This window comes from Schistocerca nitens, chromosome 7, assembly GCF_023898315.1.
Source record: "Schistocerca nitens isolate TAMUIC-IGC-003100 chromosome 7, iqSchNite1.1, whole genome shotgun sequence".
Taxonomy (NCBI): Eukaryota; Metazoa; Arthropoda; class Insecta; order Orthoptera; family Acrididae; genus Schistocerca; species Schistocerca nitens.
The window spans coordinates 337614179-337640166 of record NC_064620.1 but is presented as its reverse complement, the minus strand read 5'-3'; positions in this window follow the sequence as shown (position 1 = coordinate 337640166).

The window sequence follows — 25988 nt, the reverse complement described above, 5'->3', positions numbered from 1 at the left end:
CCAACTTTGCCCCATCCAATTTTCATGGGTTTCCAAAACTTAAAATAGATCTTTGAGGAGATGAAGCAGTGCAATCAGAGGTGAGCTTGTGGCTACATAAACAAAGTCAAACATTTTAGAATGAAGTATCAAACATGTCTCTCATTGTTAGAAATGTGTTCATCACCAGTGTGACATGTTAGGAAATAAATAAGTAGGCATGAATAACAATGATGTAGAATGTTAATAAAATTTGTTTTATTTAAAAAAACTTTAATAAGTTTTACATAAGCAATTTGGAGGCATTACTTTTCAGCATGCCTTCATATATGAAATAGTCTAACTATCTGAATTTCCACAAGCACCGTTGCTCTCTGCTTATATTTGTAAAACTTTGTCACGAAGTCCTTTGTCCAGCAATGGGAACCTACTATGACCATGTCATGTACTGTACATTACTGTAGGCAATGAGAAGAGTTTTTGGGATATTGTACAACATCCTGCACAAGAAACCACATGCCATATGTTGACACATTCCTGTCACACACACTGAACATTTAAATGTGCCAGCATGCAGGTACGAAGTGTATCTGACCAGCAGCTCATCTGCACACCTGTCTGTTTTATGAGGCTGTGTCCACATTGACATTCTTGCATGCCGAAATGCTCAGTATAAATCATGTGGTTAGGAGTGTCTGTATGAGACCTAATAACGGCATGTGAAAAACCAAGTGGATGCATCACCTCAAAGATGGAATGCACAACTATCTCTAATTCAACTGTTTGCCAGTACTTAATCACAAGCACAAATGTCAGTCAGGGCATAATTTCGAGAGTTAATATATGATAGGTCAACATTTCACATAATTAATGAGGGCTTAACAGATATTTTCAAGTGATAACAAAGATAATTAACATAAGTTATGTTAAACTATAGCTCACAAACACTGACTGACTAGTGGCTGTACTGTTAGACTAGTGGATGCAAACTAACTGAAAATTAGACAATGATACATGATTGTTTACAAGATCACTGCTAGAGACTGACTGACTTTGTACAAGATGCCTATTTATAGAAATACTAAGCTACTCCACTTTATATGTTAACGTAAAAGATGCAAAACTTAAAAGGCACAAAGAAACAATAGACAGTGAAGTAAGTTCGTTCAACTAAGAGTTGTACAATTATAAAATGGGAAAATTATTGGCAGGCGTACTGTTTCGTGTGAGACCCATTTAATGCCCACGGGGATTCCCAAAGTTCACCCAAAAGTTTTGTAAAACTGAAATCGGTTACTTTGAATAAAAATAAGGGAAATCAGAGCTTGTGCAGAAAGATATAGGTGTTCATTCTTTCCGCACGCTATACGAGATTGGAATAACAGAGAATTGTGAAGGTGGTTCGATGAACCCTCTGCCAGGCACTTACATGTGATTTGCAGTGTATCCATGTAGATGTAGATGTAGATTAACAAACTAACAAATTATCTTAATAAAACAGAAAAATCAATAGTACAAAATTGCGGCACTGATTTTTTGAAAAAAATTACACATCTTAATCTTTGAACATTCTGAAACATGTGAATTTTGAACACAAATAACTTTTGAAAAATAAGGTTTTTGGAAAAATAAAGTTTATCCATAATAACTAAATACAGGGCTATTACAAATGATTGAAGCGATTTCATAAATTCACTGTAGCTCCATTCATTGCCATATGGCCACGACACACTACAGATACGTAGAAAAACTCAAAGTTTTGTTCGGATGAAGCCGCACTTCAGGTTTCTGCCGCCAGAGCGCTCGAGAGCACAGTGAGACAAAATGGCAACAGGAGCCGAGAAAATGTAGTGCTTGAAATGCACTCACATCAGTCAGTCATAACAGTGCTACGACACTTCAGGACAAAGTTCAACAAAGATCCACCAACTGCTAACTTCATTCGGCAATGGTATGCGCAGTTTAAAGCTTCTGGATGCCTCTGTAAGGGGAAATCAACGGGTCGGCCTCCAGTGAGCGAAGAAACGGTTGAATGCGTGCGGGCAAGTTTCACGCGTAGCCCGCAGAAGTCGACGAATAAAGCAAGCAGGGAGCTAAACGTACCACAGCCAACGGTTTGGAAAATCTTATGGAAAAGGCTAAAGCAGAAGCCTTACCATTTACAATTGCTACAAGCCCTGACACCCAATGACAAAGTCAAATGCTTTGAATTTTCGGCGCGGTTGCAACATCTCATGGAAGAGGATGCGTTCAGTGCGAAACTTGTTTTCAGTGATGAAGCAACATTTTTTCTTAATGGTGAAGTGAACAGACACAATGTGCGAATCTGGGCGGTAGAGAATCCTCACGCATTCGTGCAGCAAATTCGCAATTCACCAAAAGTTAACGTGTTTTGTGCAATCTCACGGTTTAAAGTTTACGGCCCCTTTTTCTTCTGCGAAAAAAACGTTACAGGACACGTGTATCTGGACATGCTGGAAAATTGGCTGATGCCACAACTGGAGACCGACAGCGCTGACTTCATCTTTCAACAGGATGGTGCTCCACCGCACTTCCATCATGATGTTCGGCATTTCTTAAACAGGAGATTGGGAAACCGATGGATCGGTCGTGGTGGAGATCATGATCAGCAATTCATGTCATGGCCTCCACGCTCTCCTGACTTAACCCCATGCGATTTCTTTCTGTGGGGTTATGTGAAAGATTCAGTGTTTAAACCTCCTCTACCAAGAAACATGCCACAACTGCGAGCTCGCATCAACGATGCTTTCGAACTCATTGATGGGGACATGCTGCGCCAAGTGTGGGAGAAACTTGATTATCGGCTTGATGTCTGCCGAATCACTAAAGGGGCACATATCGAACATTTGTGAATGCCTAAAAAAACTTTTTGAGTTTTTGTATGTGTGTGCAAAGCATTGTGAAAATATCTCAAATAATAAAGTTATTGTAGAGCTGTGAAATCACTTCAATCATTTGTAATAACCCTGTATACTATTATCATTAATAGCCTGAAAACTGTCCTGTGAATAACAAAGTTTTATGACCTACAACATGACTAACACACTCCTCACCTCTCGGGCAACCTACATTGTCATTTGTAAAAGCTTTTGGGCAACTGCAACATTCACAGTTAGGAACCATGGTGACACTTGGAAAAGGTGGGAAAGGTGACAAAATATTTGAAAAAAGTGATAAATGGTTTTTTAAAAAGTGAGAAATTATTTGAATAAACAGATAAGACACAGATCAATTGTTTTATTTTTGATACTCTCTTAAAGGTTCAGTTAAGACCATGATAATTTTCTCTATTATAAATTTCTGGATGGGGTGAAGCATACAAATATTGTTTGTCTTTTTGGCTTCATGCAGAAGTATGTGTGTGTTTGAGTTGGGCACCAGTAGGGCCAGTTTTTCCTTCATACAAATTTACTAACTGTTCATTGGTAATCTGATATTGGTAATTGTAATCTACAACCAAAATCTACATCACATTTTTACAACTAATGACATTGTACCCTTCAGCAAACAAAATATTTTTGGATTGCTGTTTCTTAAGAATCTTGAGAAAAAATGAAGTAATTATACTAGATTTTCTCTTCTCGAGAGGTTTCTGAACTGATTCCACTTCCATTTCTTTCACTGTTTTTCTGTTTTCATGGCTGTGCACCCTCATACATACCCCGGGCCTATTTTACTGTCTCTACATAATTTTCTCAGTTAGTCATCAGCTTGAGAAGAAAGTTCTTCTCAAGCCTCCTTAGAGAGTTAGTGTTCTTTTTTCTTTTCTTCCAGAGCAGCTGTCTCATAGTCAACTGATTTTTTCATGTCATTGATCTTTTCAATCTCCTCTTTGGTTCTGTTCCTGTTTTGCTTTTCTGCTACGTCAAGTATTCTGTTCCTTTAATGTTCCTGCTCATAAGCAGTAAAACTTGCATGTGCTTGCTCACCATACCTAATGAGCTGCAAGTCTTGTCCCAAAGCATCACTCACTGTCAAAGCATTGTTTAAATCTTTTAGTCATTCCTGCCTTGTCTCCTTCTGTGTGTGCTTCAAAATGTAATAACTTCTCTCTTTGTCCACATTTCCATGGGACAAAGTAAGAGCAGCCTTAACACGTTCTGAAACATCTGGATACTTTAACTCTACGGATGATGAGATTTTATTTGAAATGTGCTGCTCCCAGCAACTGTCAATACTTTTGTTATCTAACTCAGTCATCTCTTTCAAACAGTAGAACCTTCCACTGGTCAAACAAGTAATACTGCCAGGCATCGAACAGCATCATTTTTGCAACTTTCAACATGTCACTGCAGGTTCTGCTCTTTATTCTTTCTTTGAGGTCCAAAAAGAGAACACTTTTCAATGGTGCAGGAAACAGATTATCCCATGTAAAGGGTTAATTGTGAAGAAATTCATAAATACTCTCACTTTTGTTCAAAGCAGAAACTTTCAAATCATGAGCCAAAAGGATTTGAAGCATATTTTCTTTTCCTGTGGACAACTTTTGATTCAAAGGTGTTTGGCTTTGAAAACATTGTGTGAATTTACTGAATAGCTCTGCAGATGAAATTAGGAAATGAAATTCTGCTTTCATTGGAGGTTTTTTAAAGTAGTATTCACAATGACACTGCAGGACGTGAATTGAGGAGTAGTAGAATTCTTTTTTAGATATATATGCTTAAGAAAGTAAAATCAAATACCACCCCACTTCCTAAATCCTGTTTGCTGAAGGTCCTAAAGCAAGTCACCCTGTGGCTGTTCACTTCAAAAACTAGATTCTAGTTCAACTGCACTTCACGAATACATCCACATTGTGAAATTGGTCTGACATTGAATGTGAGTATGTACTGTGTGTATATTACCAACATGTGAATTGACTGCTGCCTAACTGAGCATTAGCAGTGCATTTTTAATAGGCCTGGCTTAAAAATGAACCTGTTAGCTCAAAACCAGTCGCCAACATAATAAAACACTAATGTTATGAAATTACAACATAAAATTTATGTTATCCAAGTTGCTGGTCATCTCATGACTTCATATTGTAAATATGTAGAAAAGCTTATTTTCAAAACTAAACAGACTATCACAGCAGCAGGTTTTTTGCTGCAGCAAAAATAGAATCTGGAACAAACACAGAAGCAATTATAATAGAGGAAATTTTGACACTAATAACAATCAATGGAAACCCCAGGTTGGAATATCAACAATACTAGGAAAAGGATAGATTGCTACTCATCATAAAGATGGCATGTTGAGTTGCAGGCAGGTGCAATGAACAGACTGTTACACATTTAGCTTTTGGTCAAAGACTTCTTCAGAACAGGAAACACATGCACATTCATCCACACAAGCAAGCATACCTCACACACAACCACCATCTCCAGCAGCTTGGACCAGAAGCCCGGTCCAAACTACCAGACATAGCAGCCCATGCGTGTGAGGTGCACTTGCTTGTGTGAATGTGTGTGTGTGTGTGTGTGTGTGTGTGTGTGTGTGTGTGTGTGTGTTTTCTTTTCTTAAGAAGGCTTTGGCCAAAAGCTAAATGTGTAACAGTCTTTTTGTTGTGCCTGTCTGCAACTCAATGTGTCATCTTTACAGTGAGTAGCAATCTACCCTTTTCCTACTATTGCTGACACTAATAACAGCTGTACAAAATATAAAAAACAGTCAATAAAATCCAAAGTGAACAATCTATCTCAAATTTCAGAAGCCCCTCAAGTTAGATTTTATCTACTTTCATCACTGAAGCATTCCAAAATGTTAAATGAAGTAACATGAACACAGAAACTTGGAAACAAAAATAAATATATTGTTTCCTTCCTAAAAGAGAAAAATAGGTTGAAAAATTTGTCAAAAATTTAAACAGGTGACAACATCAAAAAAAGGTGACTAAAAGTGAGAAAGGGACTGACTCCTCACCATGCACATTATAGTGTCCACACAATAAACTTATCTCCAACTAACAACTTTATTATATTTCTTGAAAATATCAAATATTTTATGAAAAAATTAAAATACAACTGTGCTTTATGAGTTAAACCTCCACAAAAATATACAATGAACTTACAGAAATGTTATTACGAGGTGCCCCCAGGAGTGTTAAGACCACTGCTATTCCTAATGCCAGTATTTGTAAATAAACTAATTCATTTACTAGTAGTAAGTGCAGACAACTCCCAACCATTTAATTAAATTATAAAATGAACCTAAAGCGAAGCAAAGAAGGTAACAGCAGAATCAGTAGGAAAATGGTTTAGTAACTGTTTGTTATGAATGTTATGGGAAGAATGAAAGCGACTTTGAATTATATAAGAAAGAAAGAAGAAATTAGCAATGAGTTAGCAGGCAATATATTCAACCAAAATAATTAATTGCATCTGTTTCAGTGCTTCTCTCCTTTTCAAAGAATGAACTGGAAACTTTTTCCACATGGGAGCTTGTTGCTCAAAATGAATTCTTTGCAAGAATCAAACTGTATTTAATGACTACAAACTTTTTTTTTCCATACCACAACTTGCTGATTTTAACCATATAGTCATTTTCATGCATTCCTTGTAAGTAACATTTATGTTTATATTTACTGGTATTCAAACCAATATTTATGATTACTTATGCTACTATGGTCATTATAGAGATCTTGGTTTTTGTCTGTATTTTTCAACATGTTTTTGAGTATACCAGTACCTGACATTGTCCATATGGCCCAAACTGGCTGATTGTGATACAGAAAATAGAGGACAAAAGAACTAAGAATGTTAAAATAAATATTCTGTAGCAGACACTTACATGTATATAATTTATTTACACACAGTTAACATATGCTAAAATAACAGAGAATTTGTAGAATAGCAGACTTTGCCACTGAGATGAATAAGATGACTGTCCTTAGGGAATTCTTTTAATATAGAGCAAACAGTGAATGGACTTGGTAAGAGTCAAACAGAACTAAAACGAATTGGTTATATTTTACCAAACAATAAATGAAATTGTACAGGATGTAACGAACCTAAAAAAACTTCAGGATTTCAGAGTATCATGGACCCACAAGGAGGTGGAGAAAAATACATATAAAGCTAAAAGGAACATCTGCCACAGACTCAGAAATAGATACTGTCACATGACTTTATGTTTGAACTCTGCTTAAGACAGCGTTACTACTCAGGGCACATATTCGCTGAAAGCACCGATGATGGCTGTTAATCAGTTTAAATCGATTTGCAAAAGTAAATAAAGAAAACGTGATTTTGCGATTGGTTGCTGCTTATTTGGTAATTTTACTGTCACATAAAATCTGGAATCAAAAACCACTGACAAACGTAGGATTTCATCAAGAACTAACACTTCACACTGCAATCATATTTATTTAGCACAAATGATGGTCTATGTGGGATTAAACAACTGCCTCTATGGAGAAAGTTCTCATTTATAGATACATAGTAAATAATAACATTCCATTAAAAATTAGGTCCCACAACCTTCGAGAAATTACAAATTTTAAATGATAAACAATCCCAGGAGGTGGGGATTGAACTGGTAACACAACCTTCACTCATCAGTGACTTTAACTATACCCCACGGTGGATGACGTACCACATACAGGATTGTTCCCCCTCCCTCAGAATTTACAATAGCTACCTGGATCTAGATCCAGTCTGTGGTGGATTGTTGGTTCTTACTGATGTGATTGCTCTTGTAAATGATATTTGATGCCAAATTCTACACAACATAATCCAAATACAAATGGTATAATCCTCCAAAGGTCAGCACTGTCATTGTGTGAATGGATATATGAGCACATCAGGCATTCAGCCATGTTTTTGAGAGAGGCTAGTCAGGATCCTAGTAAATGGCTAAAATGATTGGTTGTGTCATTAAGTATAAAATTTATAATAATTTAATGTATATTACTAGCCTCTATTTCTACTTGGACAGTATAGCCCAGCAATGGTTCAAAAACAGACAAACTTCAGGCGGAAATCAAGAAGTCATTTAGCCAAAGGACACAGAAGAACAGATCGCCACATCGTGAGGAGAAGACACAGTCACACAGATAAAATGTTGCAACTTGAAAGCTGCACATAAAGCAGACATGTGGAGAACAGAGGACAGCATGCTGATATGTTTCCACTGTGAACACACTGGACATGAAACACACTAATGTAAAGAAAGCAGCAACTCTTACAATGCAAGGCTGCAAACAAAAGGGCAATTTTAAGGACATGAGGCAATTGTAGATTACCAGACATAACTTGCTGGGCATAGGCCATTGCCATACCCTGGACAAAATTGCTTCCAACGCATCACAGTCGTTTGCTGTCACCACAAAGGCATTTCAACCAATCAGTCACCAAATCTGGTAAACTAAATGAAGAGACCATCTATGGGGCTAAGGTCACCACAGATGAAATTCCTACGTGGACGAGTTACCAAGATGTCAACACCACCATCGATGACCAAAATATCCAGACAACACATTATTCTAGGGCATTTTGTCTGTAATGTTGAAAGTTTATCATCACCAGATGGAGAACACTATGTTCCCAGATTCAATGGCTGTTGTGCTGAAGACTGGAGCATACACCCAGTTGACAGGAACCGGTAATGAGAGAGTAATGATCAAAGAAAAATTGCGCCCTTAAAATTTGTCATTTTACAAGAATGAAGCCTTAAGGTAACTTTAGATGGGACTACATAATAAGTAACAGACTGTGGAAAACTGGAGTTCCTGACTGATGAAGTTCTCCAATACGTTCGTGCAACAACTACTCTGGGTGACTGTCTACCATTAAAGACACACTTATCCCATCACCAACAACACAAGTTCTAGTCAATAGTCTGGCACTCAGTTCAATCATGAAGCTCTAGGTAAATGTGTCACTAACTGCTATGAACAGCCACAAATCCCAACTATATGTATATAAAGACAGCAGAACAAATACAGGAAGGCCAAGGCCAGTGACATTGAAGGAAAAACAGAATACACCACCAACACTGACTAAACACTGGCCGGCCGCGGTGGTCTAGCGGTTCTGGCGCTGCAGTCCGGAACCGCGGGACTGCTACGGTCGCAGGTTCGAATCCTGCCTCGGGCATGGGTGTGTGTGATGTCCTTAGGTTAGTTAGGTTTAAGTAGTTCTAAGTTCTAGGGGACTTATGACCTAAGATGTTGAGTCCCATAGTGCTCAGAACCATTTGAACTAAACACTGGAGAATTCTACCACCCTGTTGTCAACAGAGCCAAAGGCCTTGTTGCAGTGGTAACACCAGTTCCCATCAGATCACCAACATTAAGCAATGTCGAGCTGAGCTAGTTCTTAGATGGGCGACGATCCGATCTGCCAAGCACTGTTGGCAAGCAGGTTGCACTCAGATCTCTTGTGAGGCAAACTGAAGAACTACTTGATTGAAAAGTAGTGGCTCCGGTCTGGTAAACTGGCATATTGCCAGGAGATCCGTGTGCTCACCACACGCCCCTCCACATCCGCATCCCGTGACTCCTGTGGGCTGGGGATGATATAGCGGCCAGTCGATACCATTGGTCTGTTTGGACGGAGTTTGGCTTTTTTTCTTTTTCTTTTATCATCATCATATCTAGAGAGATGAAGAACATAGATGTCCATTTTGCGATAACAATAGAAATGATGATATAATGGCAGATTAGGTATACATCCAATTTGAAGTATGAAGGAATAATTTCTGAAAAATGCTGCAATTATTATACTTTTCAAGATACAAAAATCGTACACCTATCAGTTTCATCTCACTGAACTCATCATCAGACTTTCGAATTTCAATAAAGTTAAGGAACATGCAAGCTTTACAAGTGGATGCAGCACAATGCACCATTTATAAGTTGTGAACAACATTGTAGAATGGAGTAAAGAGTATGAATTACCATTTTGTCTGGGATCATAGATTTAAGAATGCTTTGGAGTCTATTTCAACTAAGCCTGTAGCAACAGCTCTCAAGAAACAGGTCACCGAGGCAACCTTTGATACTGTATTGAAGTATACTAAATTAATGCTATGGCTTCCTTTAGACTTCGCCAAAATACCGAGAAATTCAGAATTGAAAGAGGAGTCACGCAAGCACATTCCATATCATCAAAACAATTATTAGTAGTTCTACAGGAAGTTTTCAGGTCCTTTAGTAGGGAAAACAAAGAAATAGTGTTTGTTACTGGATCACATATAAGCCACGTTTTGTTTTTTTACATCTGCATCTACTCTACGCCCTGAAAACTAATGAGAAGTGCACAACAGAGGGTATTTCCTATTTTCAGATGAAGCTGTACTGTTTGCTTCTTGTGTAAATTTTAACAATCAATTGAAGAACTTCATACAGGTGCTTGAAAATGGGCCTAAAAATATGTACAGGGTTTATCAAAAAGAATCATCCAATTTTTAAAAAAATCATAACTATTATGTTATTTGAGATATTTGCGTGAACAACATAGTGTTGTAAAGAGTAAACTCTCAAATTTTACATGGTTCCTGTTAGGTAGCAGCAGTGTGCGCCCACTTTGGTTCTACTAAAAATGGTGTCGGGACAACAGAAAGCATTTTGTAGTCTACATTTTGCGCAATGTGGGGCAGTAATAACTGTTCAGCATGACTTTAGTACTAGGTATGGTGTGGATTCTCCTACAACACAGAGCATTGGATGATGGCATCAACAATTGCATGAAACAGGTTGTTTGCGTAAATGTAAATAGCCATCCTCGAGTGTCTGACACAGACATTGAATGCATCCGCCATAGTTTCACAAGGAGTCTGCAGAAATCCGTTCACCGTGCAGCTCAACAGCTCAACATGCCTCCGATGTCCATCTGGCGAGTTTTGCCTTAATGTTTAAACATGAAAATCATACAAAATTCAGCTACTGCAAGTTCTCATGAAGGTAACCAACAAGAATGTGTGGAGTTCCGTAATTTCTTTCTTGGCAAGATGGAGGATGAGTTTTCTTCCATGCTTAGTGTTTAGTGACGAGGCAACATTCCATTTAAATTGAAAGGTGAGCCATCATAGTGTGGCAATATGTGGTATGGAACAACCACATGAACTTGTACAACATGAGAGGGACTCTCCAAAATTTAATGTGTTTTGTGCAGTTTCACCAGAAAAGAAGTATGGTCCATTTTGCTTTGCCAAGAACACTGTTACAGGTAGCACAAATCTCGATATGCTTAAAGACTTTCTTTTCCCACAGTTGGAAACTGATTCAAACAACTTCATTTAGCAACAGGACGGGGCACAGCCATACTGGAATTTTTAAATCAAAGGAATACTGAACGATTGACCGGTCGAGCTGCACCAAATGATTTAGCCTTACGTTACTGGCCTCTAAGGTCAACGGACCTGACCGTATGTGATTTATTTCTTGTGGGGATTTATAAAAGACTCTGTTTATGCACCTCCATTACCACCAACAATGAATGAAGTCACGTAACAACAGCTGTGGAAGCTGTAGCTCAAGACATGCTCGCTGCAGTGTGGGAACAATTTGAACACCACATTGACATATGCCATGCACCTCAAGGGGGCAGTATTGAACACGTATGAAAAGGCGTGAAAAAAATATTTTTCAAGTTTCCCGTTCATCAAAAAACTAAATTCACTGTATATGTTTATTGGTTTCAGAAATATAGACATGCCAAATTGGATGATTATTTTTGATTAACTCTGTATTATAATAAGATTAAAATCATATATAATCAACATACTAAAAAAATGAAAACAGTGAAAATTAACAATGAAGTCAGAACAACCAACAAGTTTTATGATTATGGTAGTCGAAAATAGTGACTGGACGGACAGAAAATGCAATAAAAAAACAACTAAAAACAACTTGTAGCACTCTTAGTAAACTTAAACAGGTTTTAAAAATCGAGCATTTCGTATATCTGAAGAGGAAAGTTTACAGTCAGTGTGTATTACCAGTTCTGAAGTACAGATGTGAAACAAAAATAACTTTTAACGCAAATGAAAATGAAAATTGTGGGGGGGGGGGGGGGGGGGGCAGGGTGATGTGGGACATATACAGAGGCTAACGGTTGATAGAAAAAGGAAATTATTTTCTGGATTGTTGTTGTTGTTGTGGTCTTCAGTTCTGAGACTGGTTTGATGCAGCTCTCCATGCTACTCTATCCTGTGCAAGCTTCTTCATCTCCCAGTACCTACTGCAACCTACATCCTTCTGAATCTGCTTAGTGTATTCATCTCTTGGTCTCCCTCTACGATTTTTACCCTCCATGGTGCCCTCCAATGCTAAATTTGTGATCCCTTGATGCCTCAAAACATGTCCTACCAACCGATCCCTTCTTCTAGTCAAGTTGTGCCACAAACTTCTCTTCTCCCCAATCCTATTCAATACCTCCTCATTAGTTACGTGATCTACCCACCTTATCTTCAGCATTCTTCTGTAGCACCACATTTCAAAAGCTTCTATTCTCTTCTTGTCCAAACTAGTTATCGTCCATGTTTCACTTCCATACATGGCTACACTCCATACAAATACTTTCAGAAACGACTTCCTGACACTTAAATCTATACTCGATGTTAACAAATTTCTCTTCTTGAGAAACGCTTTCCTTGCCATTGCCAGTCTACATTTTATATCCTCTCTACTTCGACCATCATCAGTTATTTTACTTCCTAAATAGCAAAACTCCTTTACTACTTTAAGTGTCTCATTTCCTAATCTAACTCCCTCAGCATCACCCGACTTAATTTGACTACATTCCATTATCCTCGTTTTGCTTTTGTTGATGTTCATCTTATATCCTACTTTCAAGACACTGTCCATTCCGTTCAACTGCTCTTCCAAGTCCTTTGCTGTCTCTGACAGAATTACAATGTCATCGGCGAACCTCAAAGTTTTTACTTCTTCTCCATGAATTTTAATACCTACTCCAAATTTTTCTTTTGTTTCCTTTACTGCTTGCTCAATATACAGATTGAATAACATCGGGGAGAGGCTACAACCCTGTCTCACTCTTTTCCCAACCACTGCTTCCCTTTCATGTCCCTCTACTCTTATAACTGCCATATGGTTTCTGTACAAATTGTAAATAGCCTTTCACTCCCTGTATTTTACCCCTGCCACCTTCAGAATTTGAAAGAGAGTATTCCAGTTAACATTGTCAAAAGCTTTCTCTAAGTCTACAAATGCTAGAAACGTAGGTTTGCCTTTTCCTTAATCTTTCTTCTAAGATAAGTCGTAAGGTTAGTATTGCCTCACGTGTTCCAACTTTTCTACGGAATCCAAACTGATCTTCCCCGAGGTCCGCTTCTACAAGTTTTTCCATTCGTCTGTAAAGAATTCGCGTTAGTATTTTGCAGCTGTGACTTATTAAACTGATAGTTCGGTAATTTTCACATCTGTCAACACCTGCTTTCTTTGGGATTGGAATTATTATATTCTTCTTGAAGTCTGAGGGTATTTCGCCTGTCTCATACATCTTGCTCACCAGATGGTAGAGTTTTGTCAAGACTGGCTCTCCCGAGGTCATCAGTAGTTCTAATGGAATGTTGTCTACTCCGGGGGCCTTGTTTCAACTCAGGTCTTTCAGTGCTCTGTCAAACTCTTCACGCAGTATCTTATCTCCCATTTCGTCTTCATCTACATCCTCTCCCATTTCCATAACATTGTCCTGAAGTACATCACCCTTGTATAAACCCTCTATATACTCCTTCCAATTTTGTGCCTTCCCTTCTTTGCTTAGAACTGGGTTGCCATCTGAGCTCCTGATATTCATAAAAGTGGTTCTCTTCTCTCCAAAGGTCTCTTTAATTTTCCTGTAGGCAGTATCTATCTTACCCCTAGTCAGACAAGCCTCTACATCCTTACATTTGTCCTCTAGCCATCCCTGCTTAGCCATTTTGCACTTCCTGTCGATATCATTTATGAGACGTTTGTATTCCTTTTTGCCTACTTCATTTACTGCATTTTTATATTTTCTCCTTTCATCAATTAAATTCAATATTTCTTCTGTTACCCAAGGATTTCTATTAGCCCTCGTCTTTTTACCTACTTGATCGTCTGCTGCCTTCACTACTTCATCCCTCAGAGTTACCCATTCTTCTTCTACTGTATTTCTTTCCCCCATTCCTGTCAATTGTTCCCTTATGCTCTCCCTGAAACTCTCTACAACCTCCGGTTCTTTCAGTTTATCCAGATCCCATCTCCTTAAATTCCCACCTTTTTTTAAGTTCTTCAGTTTCAATCTGCAGTTCATAACCAATAGATTGTGGTCAGAATCCACATCTGCCCCAGGAAATGTCTTACAATTTAAAACCTGGTTCCTAAATCTCTGTGTTACCATTATATAATCTACCTGATACCTTTTAGTATCTCCAGGATTCTTCCAGGTATACAACCTTCTTTTATGATTCTTGAACCAAGTGTTAGCTATGATTTAAGTTATGCTCTGTGCAAAATTCTACAATTCTTTCATTCCTTCCCCCCAATCCATATTCACCTACTATGTTTCCTTCTCTCCCTTTTCCTACTGACGAATTCCAGTCACCCATGACTATTAAATTTTCGTCTCCCTTCACTACCTGAATAATTTCTTTTATCTCGTCATACATTTCATCTATTTCTTTATCATCTGCAGAGCTAGTTGGCATATAAAGTTGTACTACTGTAGTAGGCATGGGCTTTGTGTCTATCTTGGCCACAATAACGCGTTCACTATGCTGTTTGTAGTAGCTAACCCGCACTCCTATTTTTTTATTCATTATTAAACCTACTCCTGCATTACCCCTATTTGATTTTGTATTTATAACCCTGTAATCACCTGACCAAAAGTCTTGTTCCTCCTGCCACCGAACTTCACTAATTCCCACTATATCTGACTTTAACCTATCCATTTCCCTTTTTAAATTTTCTAACCTACCTGCCCGATTAAGGGATCTGACATTCCACACTGCGATCCGTAGAACACCAGTTTTCTTTCTCCTGATAACGACGTCCTCCTGAGTAGTCCCCGCCCGGAGATCCAAATGGGGGACTATTTTACCTCCGGAATATTTTACCCAAGAGGACGCCATCATCATTTAATCATACAGTAAAGCTGCATGTCCTCGGGAAAAATTACGGCTGTAGTTTCCCCTTGCTTTCAGCCGTTCGCAGTACCAGCACAGCAAGGCCGTTTTGGTTAATGTTACAAGGCCAGATCAGTCAATCATCCAGACTGTTGCCCCTGCAACTACTGAAAAGGCTGCTGCCCCTCTTCAGGAACCACATGTTTGTCTGGCCTCTCAACAGATACCCCTCCGTTGTGGTTGCACCTACGGTACGGCCATCTGTATCGCTGAGGCACGCAAGCCTCCCCACCAACGGCGAGGTCCATGGTTCATGGGGGGGGGGGGGATTAAACAAGATAAAAAAAGACAGATCATGAGCTAATGGAGAGTAGGTAAATGGCATTAGAAAACATGCAGGAGCAACATGTGTATTCCCGAAAACAGTAATAAATCAAAAAATCTATAGAATTTTTTATCCAAGAATGGGTGTCAAATTACTGCTGATGACGATGAATGAAAATATATTAACTACAGGTAATCATGTACAATTTTGTTAAAGAACTTAAAATGAATGACATCAACTCGGTCCCTACAAATTCTCTGTTTGCAAAGCCATCTACATACAAAAGGAGAAGCACAATTATATAAATTCGCATGAATCAAAGACCATGTTGATTGATAAATTCTTATAAAGCATAAATTCTTAAAAAGCAAAGGTCCCACAAGTCCAACCCCAACTCTACTTTGATGGAAGACAGGCAACAGCATGAAGTAGGGGAATGCTTGAGATTGTGAAGTACAGTGGAGACCCCATGTTCCCTATCACTGCTACGGCAGCTGTAGAGGCCACATGAACCTTAAAAAATATTGGCACTTCCTGGTACAAGAACTAGAAAGTCATAAGGTAATGTGCTTTGACTGTTACTCGGAAAGGAAGCCTGCTATGGTTTATATCATTTTCAGCAGGGAAGGGAAGAGGGATGTCACTGTCATAAATGCCTTCAGAGTCCTTAGATAGTGACCTCTGATTACTATTGATGAGTCTCAGGATCATGATTGATGAAAGAAGGGGAACTCAAATACAAGAGAGAAAAATAAAAATATAGCCCCCTGCACACTTGGACATCAATGGTGGCCAGGTAGCCGGTACCAGCTATTGCTAATTATCCCTCCTCTTCCCCATATGCAGAGGTACTTCAGCCTCACCATCTAGTAGGCTACAGACAGCCACCAAACTCAAGCAGCTTTTAGTTTAGTGGATGCCAAAAGGCTAGTAACATCGTCACATGATTTTGTGGCAGACATACTGGTTGTGTCTTAAAAGATAATGGCCACTAGTTGAGTGGTACACACTGCTGAGAGACTAACTACTATTGTGTGTATTATACTTCTTTTGTAAAATGTCTTCAATATCTGAAGAAGTGCAGTCAAAACTAGCTGCTAGTGTAAAATGGAGTGCAGACAATAAGGTATATTTTTAGAAACTTAGATAAACTATCAACTATTATGCAACATGAATCATTGTGATTATGCCACCAAGATAAAGAGGGAGAGCTCTTTTATGAAGTCAAAGAGTGACTTAGTGGGACTAGGGGTCACCATTCCCAACATGTTTTTTGAGAGCCTGTATAAAGGTCATGTACAGTGGTGAACTCCTGAAAGTGAGTTCACTGAAGACAAGTGGAGCACGCACTGACATCTACGTACCAAAGCTACCACGGTTCACTGCAGCCGATAGTTTCTTGAGAGATGTAGTCATCATGAGGAGGTAAACACTGAATTTGGTAAATTTAGTTTTTAATGGTGGTGTATGTCAAATCAAAACTGTGAGACCAGGGAAATCAGCTAATTCACTGACAGAAAAAAATCACAGCTCCACAAAATAATTAATGTAGAGTAATGAAATTTCAGGAACACATTTGTCTGGATAACATATTTAACACTGCAAGATCATATTTTAATGTAAGTGCATGATAAGCCATTAAAAATGTGGAATGCTGGTACATCAATACCCACTGCAACTGCCAGAATAGTGAATGCAAGTAGGCAAATATGCATGCAATGTGTTATGCAGGTGCCAGATGTCAGTTTATGGGACGGAGTTCGACGCCTGTTGCACTTCATCGATCAGTACAAGGGCAGTTAATGTTATTTTTGGATGAAAGGTGATTGAGCAGGCCAAGATAACATGTTGCCGCTCTGTACAGCAAGTTGGGTCACAATAGCAGTATGTGGCTGAGAATTATCCTGTAGGAAAATGCCACCTGGAACACTGTTCATGAATGGCAGTATAACAGATGAATCGTCAGATTGATGGGCAAACTTGCACACAGGACACTTGGGATAACCATGAGAGTGCTCCTGGTGTCATACGAAATCACATCCCAGACCATAATTCCAGGCGGGTCCAGTGTGTCTACGATGCAGACAGGTCAATTGCAGGCCCTCTCTGACCTCTTCCTAACCAACTTATGACCGTCTCTGGAACGGAGGTGGAACCAGCTTTCATCAGAAAACAAAAAAGACCTCCATCAATGACCTCCTCCAATGAGCTTTCACTTGACATCGCTGAAGTCACAAATGGCAATGCTTTGGAGTCAATGGAATGCATGCTACACGGCATCTGGTTCACAGCTGTCCTTGAAGTAATCACTTTGCAACAGTTCGTTGTGTCACTGTGGTGCCAAATGCTGCTTAAATTGCTTCTTTAGATGCATTACGATGTGCCAGTGCCATACACCGAACATGATTGTGTTCCCTTTCAGTAGTGTCATGTAGCCATCCAGAGCCCAGTCTTCTTGTGAACATACATTCTCGTGATTACTGCTGCCAGCAATCATGAACAGTTGCTACCTCCCCACCTAGTCTTTCTGCAGTATCGCGGAAGGAACATCCAGCTTCTGTAGCACTACACAAGACCTCATTCAAACTCAGTGAGGCACCTTTGTCACAATAAAGGCATTGCCTAAGCTGACTTACGTAAGGACAACCAGAATACACTTGCATCAGTGGCTCCCATATTGGTTCCCCTATCTGTGTATGGGAAACTTACAATCGGCACCTATCAATGCCAAAAGTACAATGCTGTAACCTCCTTTGTAGTGATGCAATCCCATATGGTTTTATGACCACATGTTCACCACCAATAGCACCATTGCATGAAAGAATATTCCAATTTGTTTGAAATTTTTTTTGTATTTCCACCCAGCCCTCCTATGTTTGTGGAACCTAGAAGAGAAATTTTAGTTACAAACTAAAATTTGCACATATGCACAAACACAACAACACAAACATCGATTTAATTATTGGTAGTCTTTTAGTTTCAGGTTACACCAGCTACCAGAACTAAAGATGATGGGACAGATGACAAAATTGGTACATCTGATCATTTAAACTATTGACTTCGTACATCAAGTCATGGCCTCATCACAACCCCCACTTGTGCCTAATCTCCCAACACCAAATTTAAAAAAATATATATGACATGTAAGCAAGTTAACAAAAGTCAAGAGTGTCATTGAGAAGTTACAGAAAATATCTGCAAGTCACCTGCCAACTTCAAATAGACCTCAGTTCTATGAGGTTGACTTATTTGGAATATATGTCGCAGCTCAGTTGAAGGACTTTCCTTTGAAAAACAGGCTTACGTGCCAGAACTATATTCAATCAATGCTGACAAATGAAACACTCAAATTGTTGTATAATATCATTGCCTGACAAACCATTTTTGTTCTATGTCCAATATTCAATAATAAATTAAACTAAGCAAAAATTCACATATACACGTCAAAAAAAGTTTTGCACCACCCTGGTTCCCAGAACTCCTGAAGATGGATGTTGACTGTGGATACTGTATCCTGCAGTGGATGACCACTACTACCGATTATGGCTCAGAGGAACCCTGACAGCAACCACCATGTTGAATAATGCTTTTCGTACAACCACAGGACATCGTTTTACAAATCAAAACTGTTCACAATAGGCTGCATGATGCGCAACTTCACTCCCTACATCCATGGTGAAATCCATCTTTGCAACCATGACACCATGCAGAGCGGTGCAGATGGGCCCAACAACATGCTGAAAAGACTGCTCAGGATTGGCATCATGTTCTCTTCACCGATGAGTGCCGCATATGCCTTCAACTAGGCAATCATTGGAGACGTGTTTGGAGACAACTCAGTCAGGCTGAACGACTTAAGACACACAGTCCAGTGAGTGCAGCAAGGTGGGGGTTCCCTGCTGTTTTGGGGTGGCATTATGTGGGGCCAACGTACGCCACTGGTGGTCATGGAAGGTGCTGTAATGGCTGTATGATACATGAATGTCATCCTCCAACCGATACTGCAATCATATCGCCAGCATACTGGCAAGGCATTCATCTTCATGGACAACAAATCGCACCCCCATCGTGTACATCTTGTGAATGACATCCTTCAGGATAATGATATTGCTCAACTAGAGTTGCCAGCATGTTCTGTAGACATGAACCGTACCGAACATGCTTGGGATAGACTGAAAAGGGCTGTTTATGGACGACGTGACCCACCAACCATTCTGAGGGATCCACGCCGAATCGCTGTTGTGGAGAGGGACAACAGTACCTTGATGAACTTGTGGACAGTATGCCAATACGAATACAGGCACACATCAATGCAAGAGGACATGGTACTGGGTATTAGAGGTACCGGTGTGTACAGCAATCTGGACAACCACCTCTGAAGGTCTCGCTGTATGGTGATACAACATGCAATGTGTGGTTTTCATGAAAAATAAAGAGGGCGGAAATGATGTTTATGTTGATCTATATTCCAGTTTTCAGTACAGGTTCCAAAACTCTCAGAACCGATGGGCTGCAAAACTTTTTTTCATGCGTGTATTTTGTGTAATCATCTGTTGTATGACTGGCATAGTTGTGTGGAGTTATAACTGCAAAATACACATGCACATTTCTGCATTTATTTGCTTTTAACACACCAGCACTGCTAACAATTTTCTCCTTTTTTCACAAATGTTTATCAAATAATACAAAAGGCAGACCCATTTTTTATTTTTATTCTGCTGTATACTATAAATTAACTAGTTAGCCAGCAATAACTTGGGGAGATCTTACCTTCACATAGTCTTGTAATGTTGTAGTTATTGATGGAAGTACTTCTGGCATGAAACTTGGAATGGTGTCGGTTGGTATTCAGAACATGATACATGGTATGAAGTTTAGTGTGAGGAAAAGTGAGTACATGGCCATTATCATGAAATGGGAGAGGACTACACCATGACTCTTGTGGTAGAGGAACAACTGAAAAAAGTTGATAGCTTAAAATTCCTTTCCAAATGAAGTAGAAACAAATGGAAGAACTGTTGAGGAAGTCAACAAGACAGAGTGGCAAGCATAGCACTTCCGAAGTGTCACGAGCTGGGTCTGGAATAAAGATGTCTCACAAATAACTAAGGGAATAACATAATGGTCACACTATGTGCCTGTCCAGGCCTATGCTTCTGAAACCTAAACAAACAAAAAGCAATTTAACCAAAAAATTTCACGGAAACAGATTGGGAGTAAGAAGGATGGACAGAATTAGAATGGAAAAGATCAAGGAAATGGTAAACAAAGTACCCTCGGCAAGGCTTAGGTTGTACACACATGAAAGGATAATGACATGTAATAGAATGTTAGATAAGATGCGTGAATAGGTGCTCCAAGGTAAAGAGCAGTTGGCTGAAAGGAGTGGATGAGAGCATCTACAGGAAAGAAAAGGCTGGAACAGGGTGGTGGTGGAGCAATGACTAGGGATAGAGGAGAACAGAGAGGTTAACATGCAAGGAAGATCTGGACAGTGCTTGGAGACTGTTCCTCATGATGATACTGAAGTAAGCTCTAAACTTCTACTCTGCAAAATACAAGTGTATTACATTCTCTGTATTAGTCATCTAAGTATTTGATAATGTAATATCTGTCTGTACTTATCACATTATGTGCCTTGGAGTTCAAAATTTCATTACAGATGATATAGTATTGCGTTGCTGACTCTCAACAACAGACACCAATAAGCAATACCAAAGAGCATACAATTATCAACATCCTGAAAATAGTTGTAAGTGTGAAGATATCCGTGGAGAACTGTATGATGTATAAAGTTAATGTTCAGAAGCCTATGACAGTGGCCTATAGTCCAAACTCATTTTTACATATTTCATACACAAAATATTGGACAGAAAACCATTTTACCTCTGTGTTTTACAACTTGCAAATATATATCACTTAATGTGAATGAATGCTTTCCCAGCGTATACAGCTGGCGAAGAGTTCTCGGGCTTCCAGCCAGGTGGCGGTGTCTTCAAACTGCGACGTTTTGACAAGTGACATACTCGTCATCTTCTGGCAAAGTGCCGAGACATTGCGGATGCTGGTCCCTTTATACCTGCGGCGTGCTCCTGCGGGAGGCTGGATACAGAGGAGCCGGCGGGCGGGGTGGAGGGGGAAGCGGGTGCGCCGTTGGTGTCTCCGTCAGAGCATTCCGGTCGCATCTCGTGAGCTAGATGGTTCTTGGTGCGTTCCTGGCATATTGCGGCTAATGCTGGATTCCAGGCGCACTCAGTTGATAACCTTAGTCCCTGTTCACAAGATTCTCGTGGACCTGTATTTCTATTGGTTCTTTAATGACGCTGTCCCAATAGCTCCCGGCTCGGCACAGAACCTTGGTATTCTCAAAATCAAAGGCGTGGTTTTCTTTGATGCTATGTTCCGCTATAGCAGATTTCTCTATCTGTCCAAGTTGGACATGCCTGGTGTGTTCCTCGCACCTTTTCGAGATGCAGCGCTGCGTTTGCCCAATGTACTGTGCACCACATTCACAGGCAATTCTGTATATACCAGGTGTGCTGAGTTTGAGTGGGTCTTTAACTGAGCCCAGTAGCTCTTTCGTCTTTGGCGGTGGTCGGAAGACGTTATTTATGTTTTATTTTCTCAGTAGCCTCCCGATTTTGGCTGACATGGGCCCCAAATATGGAAGAAAGGCAAGTCTCTTGTTAACTTCCGCTTCCTCTTCTTCCTCTTCCTGAAATTTGTCAGCCTGTCTCCTCTTAAAGACCCTACCAATCTGTGTTTCACTGTACCCGTTTTTCCGAAATACCTCTCTTAGGTGGTGTAATTCATCTGAGAGGCTTTCTTTGTCATAAATGACACGCGCCCTATGTACCAAGGTGTTCAGTACTGACTGGCGTTGCGCCGGATGGTGGCGGCTGGTTGCATGGAGGTACAGGTCTGTGTGCGTCTTCTTTCTATATACTGAATGGCCCAGCGTGCCATCTGCTTTCTTCCTGATCAGTATGTCTAGGAATGGAATACAGCCATTCTCTTCTACTTCCATCATGAAGATGATATTCTCATGTATGCCATTTAGGTGGTCCATAAACTCCTCTAGTGCCTGCCTACCATGCTGCCAAATCACAAAAGTGTCGTCCACATAGCGGAAGAAGTGACTGGGTTTACGGTGAGAAGTTTGTAGTGCCACCTCCTCAAAGTGTTCCATATAAAGATTCGTGATCCCTGGAGCTAGGGGAGATCCCAAGGCCACTCCATCCACTTGTTCATAATGCTCACCATTGCACTTGAAGTAGGTGGTCGTAAGTGCATATTCAAAGAGCTTCACTGTTTCCGGCTCGAATTGCTGATTAAGGAGTGCCAAGGCGTCTTGTAGAGGTACTTTCGTGAACAAGGAGGTGACATCGAAGCTCACGAGTAGGTCATCTCTCTGTATTCGGATGTCCTTCAGTATTCTTACGAAATCTGCGGAGTTTTTGACGTGATGACTGCAGTGTCCCACCAGTGGTTTTTTAATAGTGTCGCCAGGTATTTGGCCAGTCCATAAGTGTGCGAGTTGATAGAGTCCAGAATCGGCCGTAGAGGCACCCCATCTTAGTGAATATTGGGCAATCCATACAGGCGCGATGTTGTTGGCGCTCTGGGATACAGCCGTTTCTGCACTGCCTCTGGTAGATCTGAGTCCTTCAGTAGCGCCACGGTTTTCCTGGTCATCGTCGATGTAGGGTCCTTGTTGAGTCTCCTGTAGGGTGGGTCTTGCAGCAGAGAGCAGATTTTCTGTTGGTAGTCGACTGTGCGAATCAGCACCGTCGCATTTCCCTTGTCTGCTGGGAGGACCATGATGTGAGTATCATCCCTCAGTGTGCGGATAGCCTCTCGCTCCGGCGCAGTAATGTTAGCTTTCGGGAGTCGTGACTTGTCGATGATCCTGCAGGTCTCCCTTCGGATCTGCTCAGCTTCCTCCTTGGGTAGGCCCCAGATTGCTTCCTCTACGCTGATGATGATGTCCCATTTCGGTATGGTCCTTGGTACAGGTGCAAAGTTCAACAGATCGACAAATTCGACAGACTCTCTGGAGCTCAGTCGACCCAGAAGGTGACAAATAGCACCAGAGCTATTGTAAATTTGACAGATAAGGTGCTAGGTGCAGCCACAACTTCTGTCCTCACGAAAGGGTTGAACTTCGATGTCACCTCCTTGTTCACGAAAGTACCTCTACAAGACGCCTTGGCACTCCTTAATCAGCAATTCGAGCCGGAAACAGTGAAGCTTTTTGAATATGTACTTACGACCAACTACTTCAAGTGCAATGGAGAGCATTATGAACAAGTGGATGGAGTGGCCTTGGGATCTCCCCTAGCTCCAGGGATCGCGAATCTTTATATGGAACACTTTGAGGAGGTGGCACTACAAACTTCTCACCGTAAACCCAGGCACTTCTTCCGCTATGTGGACGACACTTTTGTGATTTGGCAGCATGGCAGGCAGGCACTAGAGGAGTTTATGGACCACCTAAATGGCATACATGAGAATATCACCTTCACAATGGAAGTAGAAGAGAATGGCTGTATTCCATTCCTAGACATACTGATCAGGAAGAAAGCAGATGGCACGCTGGGCCAATCAGTAAATAGAAAGAAGACGCACACAGACCTGTACCTCCATGCAACCAGCTGCCACCATCCGGCGCAACGCCAGTCAGTACTGAACACCTTGGTACATAGGGCGCACATCATTTGTGACAAAGAAAGCCTCTCAGACGAATTACACCACCTAAGAGAGGTATTTCGGAAAAACGGGTACAGTGAAACACAGATTGGTAGGGCCTTTAAGAGGAGACAGGCTGACAAATTTCAGGAAGAGGAAGAAGAGAGTTAGAGGAAGTTAATAAGAGACTCGCCTTTCTTCCATATTTGGGGCCCATATCGGCCAAAATCGGGAGGCTACTGAGAAAATGAAACATAAATAACGTCTTCCGACCACCACCAAAGATGAAAGAGCTACTGGGCTCAGCTAAAGACCCACTCAAACTCAACATACCTGGTATATACAGCATTGCCTGCGAATGTGGTGCACAGTGCATTGGGCAAACGCAGCGCTGCATCTCGAAAAGGTGCGAGGAACACACCAGGCATGTCCAACTTGGACAGATAGAGAAATCTGCTATAGCGGAACATAGCATCAAAGAAAACCACGCCTTTGATTTTGAGAATACCAAGGTTCTGTGCCGAGCTGGGAGCTATTGGGACAGCGTCATTAAAGAACCAATAGAAATACAGGTCCACGAGAATCTTGTGAACAGGGACGAAGGTTATCAACTGAGTGCGCCTGGAATCCAGCATTAGCCGCAATATGCCAGGAACGCACCAAGAACCATCCAGCTCACGAGACGCGACCGGAATGCTCTGACGGAGACACCAACTTCGCACCCGCTTCCCCCTCCACACCGCACGCCGGCTCCTCTGTATCCAGCCTCCCGCGGCCAGATGGTGGGGGGCACGCCGCAGGTATAAAGGGACCAGCATCCGCAAAGTCTCGGCACTTCGCCAGAAGATGGCGAGTATGTCACTCGTCGAAACGTCGCAGTTTGAAGACACCGCCACCCGGCTGGAAGCCTGAGGACTTTTCGCCAACCATATATCACTTAAATTTTTCATAATAAGTTGGACCCATGTAAAGTTACAAAATTGATACATACCGTTACTGTACAACTTCTTTCTGCAATTAAAGTATGAATTACATGTTTTATTGCATAAGGTATTTAGAGACTGATAGAAGCAGTTTTGCAGTATGCAGAATGTCATATATTTCTTAAAGATACAAAATGCAGTTCAGAAAGAGATTTATATATCTGGGTAATCTATTGTACATTTCTGTTCCTGCATGATATACAATTTATCGGCACAATGTGGTGCTGTAATGACTAACACATATATCACTGTTTGACCTGGTTTTGTTTTGAGTAAGAAAGCTTTTTCTTCCTTGTGCCTTTTCTGATGTATAGCTACTTCCAATATATAAATACACGAATGGGTTCATGTTTTTAGATATTTAAAAAAATTTATATGGTTTTCTGTTGCTTGCACATTTCATTATTCTTGTAACTGCCTTTTGTTACCTGAAAACAGTTTTGGTCTGATGTGCATTTCCGCAGAAAATGATAGCATCCCTTGGTAATGAATGCCCATAAGCAAAATATACAGCTTTAACTGTTTCAGAGTTTGTGCTATTGCAAAGAATTATTACTAATGTCTAATTCTTAACAAATTTGTAATTCAAAGGCGGCATATGAAAACACCGTTTATGATTTTCTTACATATGATAACTAGGAAATTCCATTTTGGTTACAGCACTAATGAATGTTTTGGTTATCCATACATATTATTGGTTGTGCAGCACTTTTATTTTGTTCTGTGTGGAAATTTATAGATACTATTTTCTGGGGATTTACTGTTAGACTGTTTCTGGTAAACCACGTGGACATAGATCACATTGGACTTTACATATTAAATCACTCAAATGGTACACATTTTTGTCTTCGTGTGCTGATGAGCACCGTTTCCATACTAAACTATGCAATACACCTCTGCAGACAGTTAATAGAACAGCTTGCTGCTTGATGAATATGGCATTATAGTGGTCAGCTGCATAA